We start from the raw sequence: 10,958 nt of genomic DNA, 5'->3' as shown, positions 1-10,958 counted from the left end.
CGGAGAAAATATAAAAAAAAAAAATGGGTCGCCGAAACCGGTTTGGCTCAGTGGATAGAGCGTCAGCCTGCGGACTGAAAGGTCCCAGGTTCGATTCCGGTCAAGGGCATGTACCTGGGTTGCGGGCACATCCCCAGTAGGAGGTGTGCAGGAGGCAGCTGATCGATGTTTCTCTCTCTCTCATCGATGTTTCTAACTCTCTATCTCTCTCCCTTCCTCTCTGTAAAAAATCAATAAAATATATTAAAAAAAAAAAATGGGGAGAGACTCCATCAGAGAAAATGGAAAGGGTGAGAATAGAAGTGAGGGATTGGAGAAAACAGAGAGAATGAAGAGAGAAATGAGAGATGGAAAAAAATATGCACTATTGCAACTCCTCCCTTACTAGGGTGCTGTTCTCAGAATGTTCACAAGAGGGCAGTACTGCAAATAATCCCTTATAGGGTGCTGTTATCAGAATATCCACAAGAGGGCAATATTACTCCTCCTCCCTGCAACTGCAAGAGATATCTAGGTCTTTCAATTGAGTTTTCTTTTCAGGCAGGAAGAATTCATTACTAGATCCTATTTCACAACGTACTCAGGAGAGCACTATTTCAACTCTGCATGCAGGTCGAGAGCCCTCTAGACTGTCAATTGGGTTTTCTTTTCAGACTCACATATATCATTACTAGGGCGCTGTTCTAAGAATGTCCACAAGAGGGCACGATTGCAGCTAATCTCTAACTAGGGTGCTGTTCTCACAATGTCCACAAGAAGTACCTATTACAACTCCTCACTTACTAGTTTGCTGTCTCAGAATGTCCACAAGAGGCAATATTGCAACTCCTGGTTCCGAAATGCTGCGGAGTCATGGTTTGCATTTTTGTTGAATCATAGTTTTGATTTTTGTTGAGTCATACTAGTGTCATGCTAGTGGGTTTGCTAAGTCATCCATTTTCTCTGACATCTGGCTTCACTCCTGAATGTCTCCATTTTCTCTGAAATGGTATTTTTCTCCAGAATCTCTCCATTTTTTTTGATCTGATGCTTCACACCATATTTCTGATCTATTGTTTCTCTCCTGAATCTCTCCATTTTCTCTGATCACTCACTTCTTTCCTTATTCTTTCTGTTTTCCCTGAACTCTCACTTGTTTTCTGAATCTCTCTGTTTTCACTGAACTCTGGCTTCTCTTGTATCTCTGTTTTCTCTTATCTATAGCTTTTCTCCAGAATTTCTCCATTTTTTCTTATGTCTCATTTCTTCCCTGAATCTGTTTTCTCTGATTTGTAGCATCTCTCCTCATTACCTCCATTTTTCCTGATCCGTCACTTATCTCCTCATTCTCTTTGTTTTCTGTCATCTCTGGCTTCTCTCCTGAATCTCTCAATTTACTCTAATCTCTCACTTCTCTTCTGAATCTCTCCATTTTCTCTAATCTCACTTCTATTCTGAATCTCTCAGTTTTCTCTGCACTCTCATTTCTCTCCATAATCTCTAGGTTTTCTCTGACCTCTCACTTTTCTCCCCATTCTCTCCTTTTTCTATTATCTCTGGCTTCTATCCTGGATCTCTCCATTTTCTCTGATTGCTTACTTCACTCCGAAATTTCTCTGTTTTTCTGATCTATTGTTTTTCTCCTGAATCTCTCTTTTCTCTGATCACTCACTTCTTTCCTTATTCCCTCCATGTTCTTTGAACTCTCACTTCTCTCCTGAATCTTTCTATTTTCTCTAAACTCTAGCTTCCATCCTGAATCTCTCCCTTTTCTCTGAACTTTCGCCTCTCTCAAAAATTTTACCATTTCCTCTTATCTCTCCCTTCCCTCCTTAATCTCTGTTTCTGTGATCTTTTGCTTATCTCCTGAATCTTTCTGTTTTCTCTGATCTCATGCTTCTCTCCTGGAGGCTAACCTCTGACCTTTGACCTTTGTTCTCTGAACTTTGATCTCTGGCCTTAAACTTTTGACCTCTGAGCTTTGAGCTCTGAGCATTGGCCTTTAACCCTTGACCTTTGACTTTAAGCTCCTATACTCAGCCTTGCCATTTGAGCATTGACCTTGACCCTTAAAACCAAGCCATGATGTCTGACACCTTTACCAGTGACTAATGACCCTAGATATTTGAACCTTGTCCTTTGAACCTTGATATTTGAACCTTGAGCTGTAACAACTGGTGTCCAAGATCAGTCTTTGACCCCTGATATGACACTTGAACCCTGACCTTCAAGCCTTGCACCTTGACCTTTTAATTCTAAGCCTTGACCGCTGAAGCTAAATATTTGGCCTTTGAACCTAGAACTCTGACTCTTGACTTTTGACCCTGACCAACTTGACCTCTCCCTCTAAAATTATAATCTAACCTAAATGAGGATAAATATCATTAGAATAAATTAAAAACAATAAAATTATGCAATGATGACACACTTTACACATGAGGTGAATGAGACTTGTGTTGGCAAATCAGAGCAATCTCTTCCCAAACCAAAACAATGACAAATAAATACATAAATGGTTTTTTCTTTGATATTAGAAACTTCTGTGCACCAAAAGAAGCTGTCTAAAGAAAGGGAGCCCACAAAATGCAAGAAAATCCTATATAATAAAAGGGTAATATGCAAATAGACCAAACGGCAGAACAACCAACCAACCAATCAAAGCATAATAGGCTAATGATATGCTAAGACTGCTCAGCTGCTTGTTATGATGTGCACTGACCACCAGGGGGCAGACAGTCAACTGGTTGACCAGTCGCTAAGATGTGCACTGACAACTAGGTGCAGATACTCCAGCCAGTAGGTTAGCTTGCTGGGGTCCGGCCAATCGGGACTGAATGAGATGGGCTGGATACGCTCTGGAGCCCTCCTGCAGTCCCTCTCCAGTGGGGTCCCCCTGCCAATTAATCTGGCCAATTAATCTTCAAATTTTTATCATGATTTTTCTGATCTTAAAAACCATTAGTGACCTGGCCCTGTGGCTCAGTTAGTTGGGTGCCCTCCTGTGCACCAAAAGGTTGCAGGTTTGATTCCCAGTCAGGGCAGGGCACATACTTAAGTTTCAGGTTTGATCCCCCTCCCCCCCACTGGGGTGTGGTCAGAGCGACTATAGAAGGCAGCTGATTGATGTTTCTTTTTCACATCAATGTTTCTCTCTCTCTCTCTCCCTAAAGTCAATGAACATATCCTTGGGAGAGGACATTTTTTTTTTAAGTTTGATCCCTCAAGTAGATTAAGTATTATTAAAAAACAAACAAACAACATTAGTGCTCCCCATTACTTGCTGATTCAATTGAAATTCCTTGGCCTGGCATTTGGGGGCCTTGTTACTCTGGCTTCAACCTCCAGGCTTACCTTGCATTATGTCTTCTCCATCTGTAAGAGTCTGAGGGGGCCTTTAGGAGTCTTCAGGCTGGGCCCTCTTTGAACTTCCATCATTTCTGATTGACATTCCTCCTGTTCTTCAACACAGCCTCAAATAGCATATTCCCCATGAAATCTTTAATAAAGCTCCAACTGAATCAGCTTACTTTCTTTCTTGAAATAGACTAATTTGTATATAGTTGAATTGTATGTTCTTTTGAGCTCTAAGTCACATGGTGACATTTTCTAATTTTGTCCATCTGGGAGATGGGAAGGCAGAACACTCGGGACTCATGGCCTCTGCACCCCTCACACTTTGGGGCCAACTGTGTAGCCAGACACTTCCATTCACTTCTCCAACAGTTGTGAGCACCTCCCTTGCTGGAAGCTGGTCCACCCTTGCTGCTTGACACAGTCGCTGTAGGGAAGAAACATCTGCACAGCATATGTTTCAAGGGACCTGGCGTATATGGCATACTGTTCTTAATATGTTTGCTCCCCCTCTTAGCGCTATGTGTTTTAACCAAGGCCACCTCCCCGAGAAAAGTTGTTTCCCCAGGTAGGGATTTTTCCCTGGACTTAGGGATTAACAGGACTAAGGAAGGGAATAAATCAGTAAAACCCCTTAACTAGGCGGGTAGTTAATCACCTTAACTATGAACAATCACGCTTAAGTTACATAATCTTTACTTAGGATAATCTCCTTCAGTTACGTCCTCGTAGCTTAACGGAACAGTAGAGTAGTGACCTTGGAATGGAGATAACACCTTTGGAATAGAATGGATAGGATTAAAATCAAATGGTATAAATACAGATGTAACAGGAGAATAAAGAGAGAACCTGGCTGGAGAACCTGGCTATGCTGATCAACTGAACACTGTCTCCATGTCCTTCATTCTTCGCCGACTCTGTCCACACCTTTGGGAACCCCGGACCTACTGGGGCTGGACCCCAACACTCCCTGAGTGACCAAAACACTGAGAAATGCTTATAATTTTTCCAACTGTATGATTCTGAATTCTCTGGAGAAACTAAAGATAATGTTTGGGCTGTGTGTGGTTAGTGGAGGGTGATTTGTATAGAAATACTCTCAATATTTTGTAAATAATTCTTATTCCCATTCTGTTAAGGTGCAGATTTCATCAGAAAATTATCTCCTTCCTCCCTACACACACTTGCCAGTTCTATTCTGAGACAGACATAGGAGAGGAGAAAGGTCGACAAGGTTTAGAGTCAGAATCCTTAGCATTGAGCCTCAGATCCAGTAGTTACAAGCTATGTGGCCATGGATCCATCTGTTCACATCACTGAAATCAGTATCTACTGTAAAGGGCAGGACCTTTCTGGGGTCTCACTGGTGGACAGACATGGAACAACTGTAAACTGCAATGTGGTGTTCAAATGCTCACGGAGTTGCCATTATTTCTTCCTTTTTCCTTCTCTCCATTTGCATAACTCAAGTGAAACTGAAATGAGATTAGAGTTGTTAAAGGAAATGAAGGACTAACAGCGCTGGGGCAGTTCATGGTCACAGAATGTGCTGGGGAAAGATATTGGGGTGAGCAGAGTTAGAGGCTCAGTCAGAATAAGTAAAGAGAAGGCCAGCCCTGTCCTGCCTGGGTGGCTCCGTGGGTTGGAGCATTTTTCAGTGCTCGAAAAGGCTGGGGGTTTGATATAGCACATACCCAGGGTGTGGGTTCAATCCCAGTTGGGTGTGTGTGCGAGGCAACCTATAGATGTTTCTCTCTCTCTCCCTCTCCCTCTCCCTTCCTTTCTCTCTAAAAAAAAAATCAATAAAAACATACTTTTTTTAAAAAAAGATCAGCCCTCCTTCTTTTCTTCTTCCTTCCTCCCTCCTGCCCTCCTCCCTTGTGTAACCTCATTTGAAGAAAGTGATCAAAGATAGACACTGCCCCTTCCTCCCAGTACCTTTGCAGTCAGGTGAGGAGAGGACAGGAGGTGAGAACTCCAGGGATGAGTGGAGCACGCCTGGCACTAAAGTTGGCAGGCATTGGTGGGTGCTTTGTCCATGAAGGGGGAAGTCGCTAGAAAACACAGGTGAGCTGAGGGACGGGGTGACGTGAGCGTACTGGGTATTTTACACCAGAGTGCTGCCTCTGGACCCTCTCCTGCCTTCGTGCCTTCTAAGCATTTCTAGAAAACAAGGATAACTTGCATCTGTGCTTCAGTTACAAGGCATTTCACTTCTTTTTTTTTTTAATATAGTTTATTGATTTTTTTTTTTTTACAGAGAGGAAGGGAGAGAGATAGAAGTTAGAAACATCGATGAGAGAGAAACATCGACCAGCTGCCTCCTGCACATCTCCCACTGGGGATGTGCCCGCAACCCAGGTACATGCCCTTGACCGGAATCGAACCTGGGACCTTTCAGTCTGCAGGCCGACGCTCTATCCACTGAGCCAAACCGGTTTCGGCAGCATTTCACTTCTATTCAATAAGTTTATGTTCTAAGATCTAAGTAGTATGATCTCCATTTTACAGGCGAAGAAGCTGAAGCCCAGTGGTTAGTGGCTTGCCCACGGTCACACTCTGTGAGAACAACCGAACCCAAACCCCGTGTGAAACCCAGAGCCCGAGCCCAGGGATTGCAGCAGGACACAGGACTCAAGCACTGACCCGAAACCCCAGGACTTGCACACGAGGAGGCGAGGAAGTGGCCTGAGGGAGGGGAGATCGTCTTACTTCTACCCCCTCAGCTCTCTTCCTCCCTCCTCCTGTCCTCCGCTGCCTCTCTCCAGAGTATCCAGCATCCCACCCACTGCCCACCAGCTGCAGTTCCCACTTTATATCCTGCCTAGACCCAAAAGTGCTAAAACCACAAGCAAAGGAGGCAGTTAAAGGGGCCGGTCCTCTGTCCCTCCCTCCTTCCTTCTCCCTCTCCTATCTCATCTGGATACCCCCCAACCCCTCCTCCACCCCACCTTCTGGAGACAGTAAGGCTCTTATACCCTCAGACTAACAGGGCAGGTTTCTGGGACTGGGTTCTGTCCCTGCTAATGGGCCCAACAGATGTAAAGTTACCAGGCGTCTCAGGAAACTTAATTCAATTTCTTACAGATCATTTCTGTAAACCAGTTCCACTCTCATTGTGAGGTTTCCCCCCAGAGAGATTAGTAATTCACAAAGAGCCATCCTCTCCAGGTTCAATGAATGAAAGCAGGAAAACTCAAGAATTGGAGGTGGATGGGCCTGAACTCTCTTTTCACCTGTGCCTGTTGGTCCCCTTTCCTGTTCTCCCTCCCATTCTAATCCCAGTCCTAGTGGCAGTCAGCAAGCCTCAGACCCAGCCCATGGCAGAGGGCCTTCCTTTCTGTGGGGAATGGTCAGACTTTAAATGTTGTGTGCTGTGGTCAGGTCATGTGAGCTGACGCTGAGCTCAGAAGATACAGCCGCTTCGCTGATAGGTGGCCTCCGACCTTCCCCTGGGACCTAGCAAGCTAGTCTCTCACCACCTGCTTCTTGGGGAAGAGGCCAGCGTGGCCGTGTCCATCTTGTCTTCCTTTGTGTAGTGTGTGCGCAGAGCCCGATTGTTTGTCGGGACGTTAGGAATGAGTAGAGGCTAAGAAGAGGACAGATCCCTAGATGAACATCCACTCCAAGTCCTTATTAACGACATCCTTGTCCCCAAGGGGTTCTCCCTGGCAGTGGAGACAGGCACTTGCCTCAGATGGGAGTGTTGTCATTTCAGCCATGTTCCTGAAGGGGAGTCCCAATCGCTTCATCTGTCTCTTTGTCAAATGCTTCCTGTGCTATTGGGAGACAGACAGTGCAATGACTGCAAAGCATCACGGAGAGGAAAGCGGTCCAGCCCGCCAGCCCCAGGCTCAGATAGGACTCCATTAACCCTACAAAGTGAACTAGAAAATAAGGGAATGTAAGAATGAGTGAACGAATAAATGAATATAATCGTTTGTCAGGTTTTGCAGTCTGCAATATGCTTCCTTATTTTAATTCTCGCATCCCTTTAAGCACATTTCTATTTCTTTTTCTTTTTGTAGATCAGGAATATGAGATCCAGACTTGCCTACAGTGAACCAGGTCAGAAATGGCAGTGGGAACTTGGACTCAGATCTTTCTGTCTAAGCCTAGCACCACTGGCGTTTCTCTCAGCACGTCAGCCTCCTCTGCATATTCAGGTCTGGGCTTCACATCCCGTCCTCAGTGCTGGGCTCCCCTGTCCACCCTGGCTGCCTTCTTTCCTTTTCACTCTCTTTCCCATTCACCTGTTTTACCTCCTTCACCTCATTTATCGCTGCTGCTGTCTGGCATCATCTTGTTGTATTTTTAAGTCTGTAAGCTGTTCTATGTGCTAGGCTCTGTCTGAGTTTGGCTTCCATTCTTTAGTATGGAGGTTAATATCACCTTTACCTCTGTTGTACCCAAGTGAAAACTGAAGTGTATAGAGTTTAATTACTTTCCACGTTTAAACAGTGGAAGCAGAGTTACCCTTTGTAGAAGATTTCAGATATTTGGCTGCAAGGGTCACATTTTAATTATGTGCTAATCTCCTGAAAGTGTTATATGAATTTTTTCTGGATAAGGGTTGTGTCATTGTTGCTATTTTTCCCCAGAAATAATATTTAACTTTTACAACAACTCTTTTATTAAAAAATGTTTATTGTTGAAAGTATTACAGAAGTCTCCTTTTCCCCCATTGACGTCTTCTAGCCCCCCCTGCCCCCTCACCCCAGGCCTTCACTACACTACTGTGTCCATGGGTTATGCTTATATGCATACAAGTTCTTTGGTTAATCTCTTCACACCCACTCACCCAACTCTGCCTTCCCTCTGAGATTCGACAGTCCATGGAAATATTTTGTGAATAAATTGTCTTTGTTCTTAAGAATCCACATATGCGTGGAATCATGTGATATTTGTCTTTCTCGGCCTGGCAAATTTTGCTCAGCATAATACTCTCCAGGTCCATCCATGTTGTCTCAAAGGGTAAGAGATACTTCTTTTTTACTGCTGCACAGTATCCCCTGGTGTAAGTGGACCACATTTTTATCCACTCATCTACTGATGGGCACTTGGGCTGTTTCCAGATCTTAGCTATTGTAAATTGTGCTGCTATGAACATAGGGGTGCATATATCTTTTCTGATTGGTGTTTCTGGTTTCTTAGGATATATTCCTAGAAGTAGGATCACTAGGTCAAATGGCAGTTCCATATTTAATTTTTTGAGGAAACTCCATACTGTTTTCCACAGTGGCTGCATCAGTCTGCATTGCCACCAGTAGTGTACTAGGGTTCCCTTTTCTCCATATCCTCACCAGCATTTGTCATTTGTTGATTTGATGCTGGTAGCCATTCTGACAGAGTGAGGTAATACCTCATTGTCGTTTTAATTTGCATTAATCTGATGATCGGTGTCTTTGAGCATTTTTTCGTATGTCTCTTGGCCTCTGTAGGTCCTCTTTGGAGAAGTGCCTATTCAGGTCCCATGCCCGCTTATTAATTGGGTTGTCTGTCTTCCTTTTGTTGAGCTGTATGAGTTCTTTATATATTTTGGAAACTAACCCTTTAAATATGTTCTCCTCCATAGAGTCAGCTCACTTTTCATTTTCTTGATGGTTTCTTAAGCTTTTTATTTTGATGTAGTCCCATTTGTGTATTATTTGTGTATTTTCTCCTTAGTTTCCTTTGCCCTAAACATATTGCTACTAGAAATGTCTGAGATTTTGCTGCCTATAGTTTCTTCTAGGATTCTTATGGTTTCATAACTTACATTTAAGTCTTTTATCCATTTTGAGTTTATTCTTCTGTATGGTATAAGTTGGTGATGTAGTTTCATTTTTTTGCAGGTACCTGTCCAATTTTGCCAACACTATTTATTGAAGACACTGTCTTTACTCCATTGTATGCTCTTGCCTCCTTTGTCAAATATTAATTGAGTATAGTGTCTTGGGTTTATTTCTGGGGTCTCTGTTCTATTCCATTGATCTGCATGCTTGTTGTTATACCAGTACCACGCTGTTTTAGATTAGAATGACTTTGTAATATAACTTGATATCTGATATTGTGATCCCTCCAACTTTGTTCTTCTTTCTTAAGATGGTTGCAGCCATTTGGGGCCTTTTTTTGGTTCCATATAAATTTTTGGAGTATTTGTTGTTGATCTATGAAATATGCTGTTTGTATTTTAATAGGAATTGCATTGAATCTATAGATTGCTTTAGGTAGTATGGACATTTAAGGATATACCAATCCAGGAACATGATATGTCCTTCCACTTTTTTGTGTCTTCCTCTCTCTCTCTTTTTTCAATGGCCTGTAGTTTTCTGAGTATAAGTCTTTTACCTCTGTGGTTACATTTATTCTTATGTATCTTAATTTTTTTTTTTGCAATGGTAAATGGAATTGTTTTTTTAGTTTCTCTTTCTGTGAGTTCATTATTGGTGTATAAAAATGCCATTGATTTCTGGGTGTTAATTTTGTGTCCTGATACTTTGCCAAATTCATTTATTAAATCTAGTAGTTTTTTGGTGGAGTCTTTAGGGTTTTCTATGTACAATATCATGTCATCTGTAAATAATGACAGTTTTATTTCCACCTTTCCAATTTGGATGCCTTTTATTTCTTCTTCTTGTCTGATCACTGTGGCTAGGACTTCCAGTACTATGTTTAATAAGAGTGGTGAGAGCAGACATTCCAGTCTTGTTTCTGGTCTTAGGGGAAATGGTTTTAGTTTTTTTCCCATTGGTATGATGATAGCTGTGGGTTTGTCATATATAGTCTTTATCATGCTTTTAGCCCATTGTACGCCATAAATGTCTGTAGATGAAAGGGGCGGACCTTCCCCACATGCCAAATGTGCCTATAAAAAAAAATGTTTTCCCTAAGTGGCAGCCCTGAACAACTTTAAAATCATTTTTTCATGAGATTTTTCAGCTGAAAATATTCAAGAACACCCAAATTGTGAGTAATATATATTTTTATAATATTCATTGCAAATTGATTTTTTAAATTAAATTCAAAATATCGTGGTGTGTGGGAGTGGTTTCAGTTTTGGAGGCATGGCAGTTAACTGGGTAACAAACAGATGTTATGTGGGCACATTTCTCAGTTCTGGGCTGGGGGGTCCAGCTTGGGGTTCAGAACCCAGAGTTCTGAGTGGGAACCCCAACAGCTGAGACATACCTCTGGAACTTCTGCTGTCTGTGGGAGCCTGGCCCGCTCTCTTGTGCCTCCACACTTCCTGTTAGTTTCTATGTGGTCTCCACTTTCTGTCCTTGGTTATCAGCGTTCTCTCCAGCTAGTCTTCAGTTGATTATTCAGGGTGTTTTTTCTGTATTTTAGTTGTAATTCCAGTTTGTTGCTGGGAGAGTGTTAGTGTAGCTTCCATTTACTCCACAGCCATTTTGGAACTTCCTACAACATGGCTTAAGAAAATTGGTGACATTCCAGTATCTACCAACTTCAGGAGGATTGAGAATTACTGAAATCAATGGTATAATTGAAGTGTATAATAATGGAATGATTTAAATATGTACAGTAGTTCCTCGGGTTATGTCGGAGATCCGTTTCTACAGCGCGATGTAATGCGATTTTTGCCGTAAGTCAGAACCCACCTACATAAGCACCTACGTCACTCACAT

This window comes from Myotis lucifugus, unplaced genomic scaffold (genome assembly GCF_000147115.1).
Source record: "Myotis lucifugus unplaced genomic scaffold, Myoluc2.0 scaffold_642, whole genome shotgun sequence".
Classification (NCBI taxonomy): domain Eukaryota; kingdom Metazoa; phylum Chordata; class Mammalia; order Chiroptera; family Vespertilionidae; genus Myotis; species Myotis lucifugus.
Note: the sequence above shows the minus strand (reverse complement) of the source record.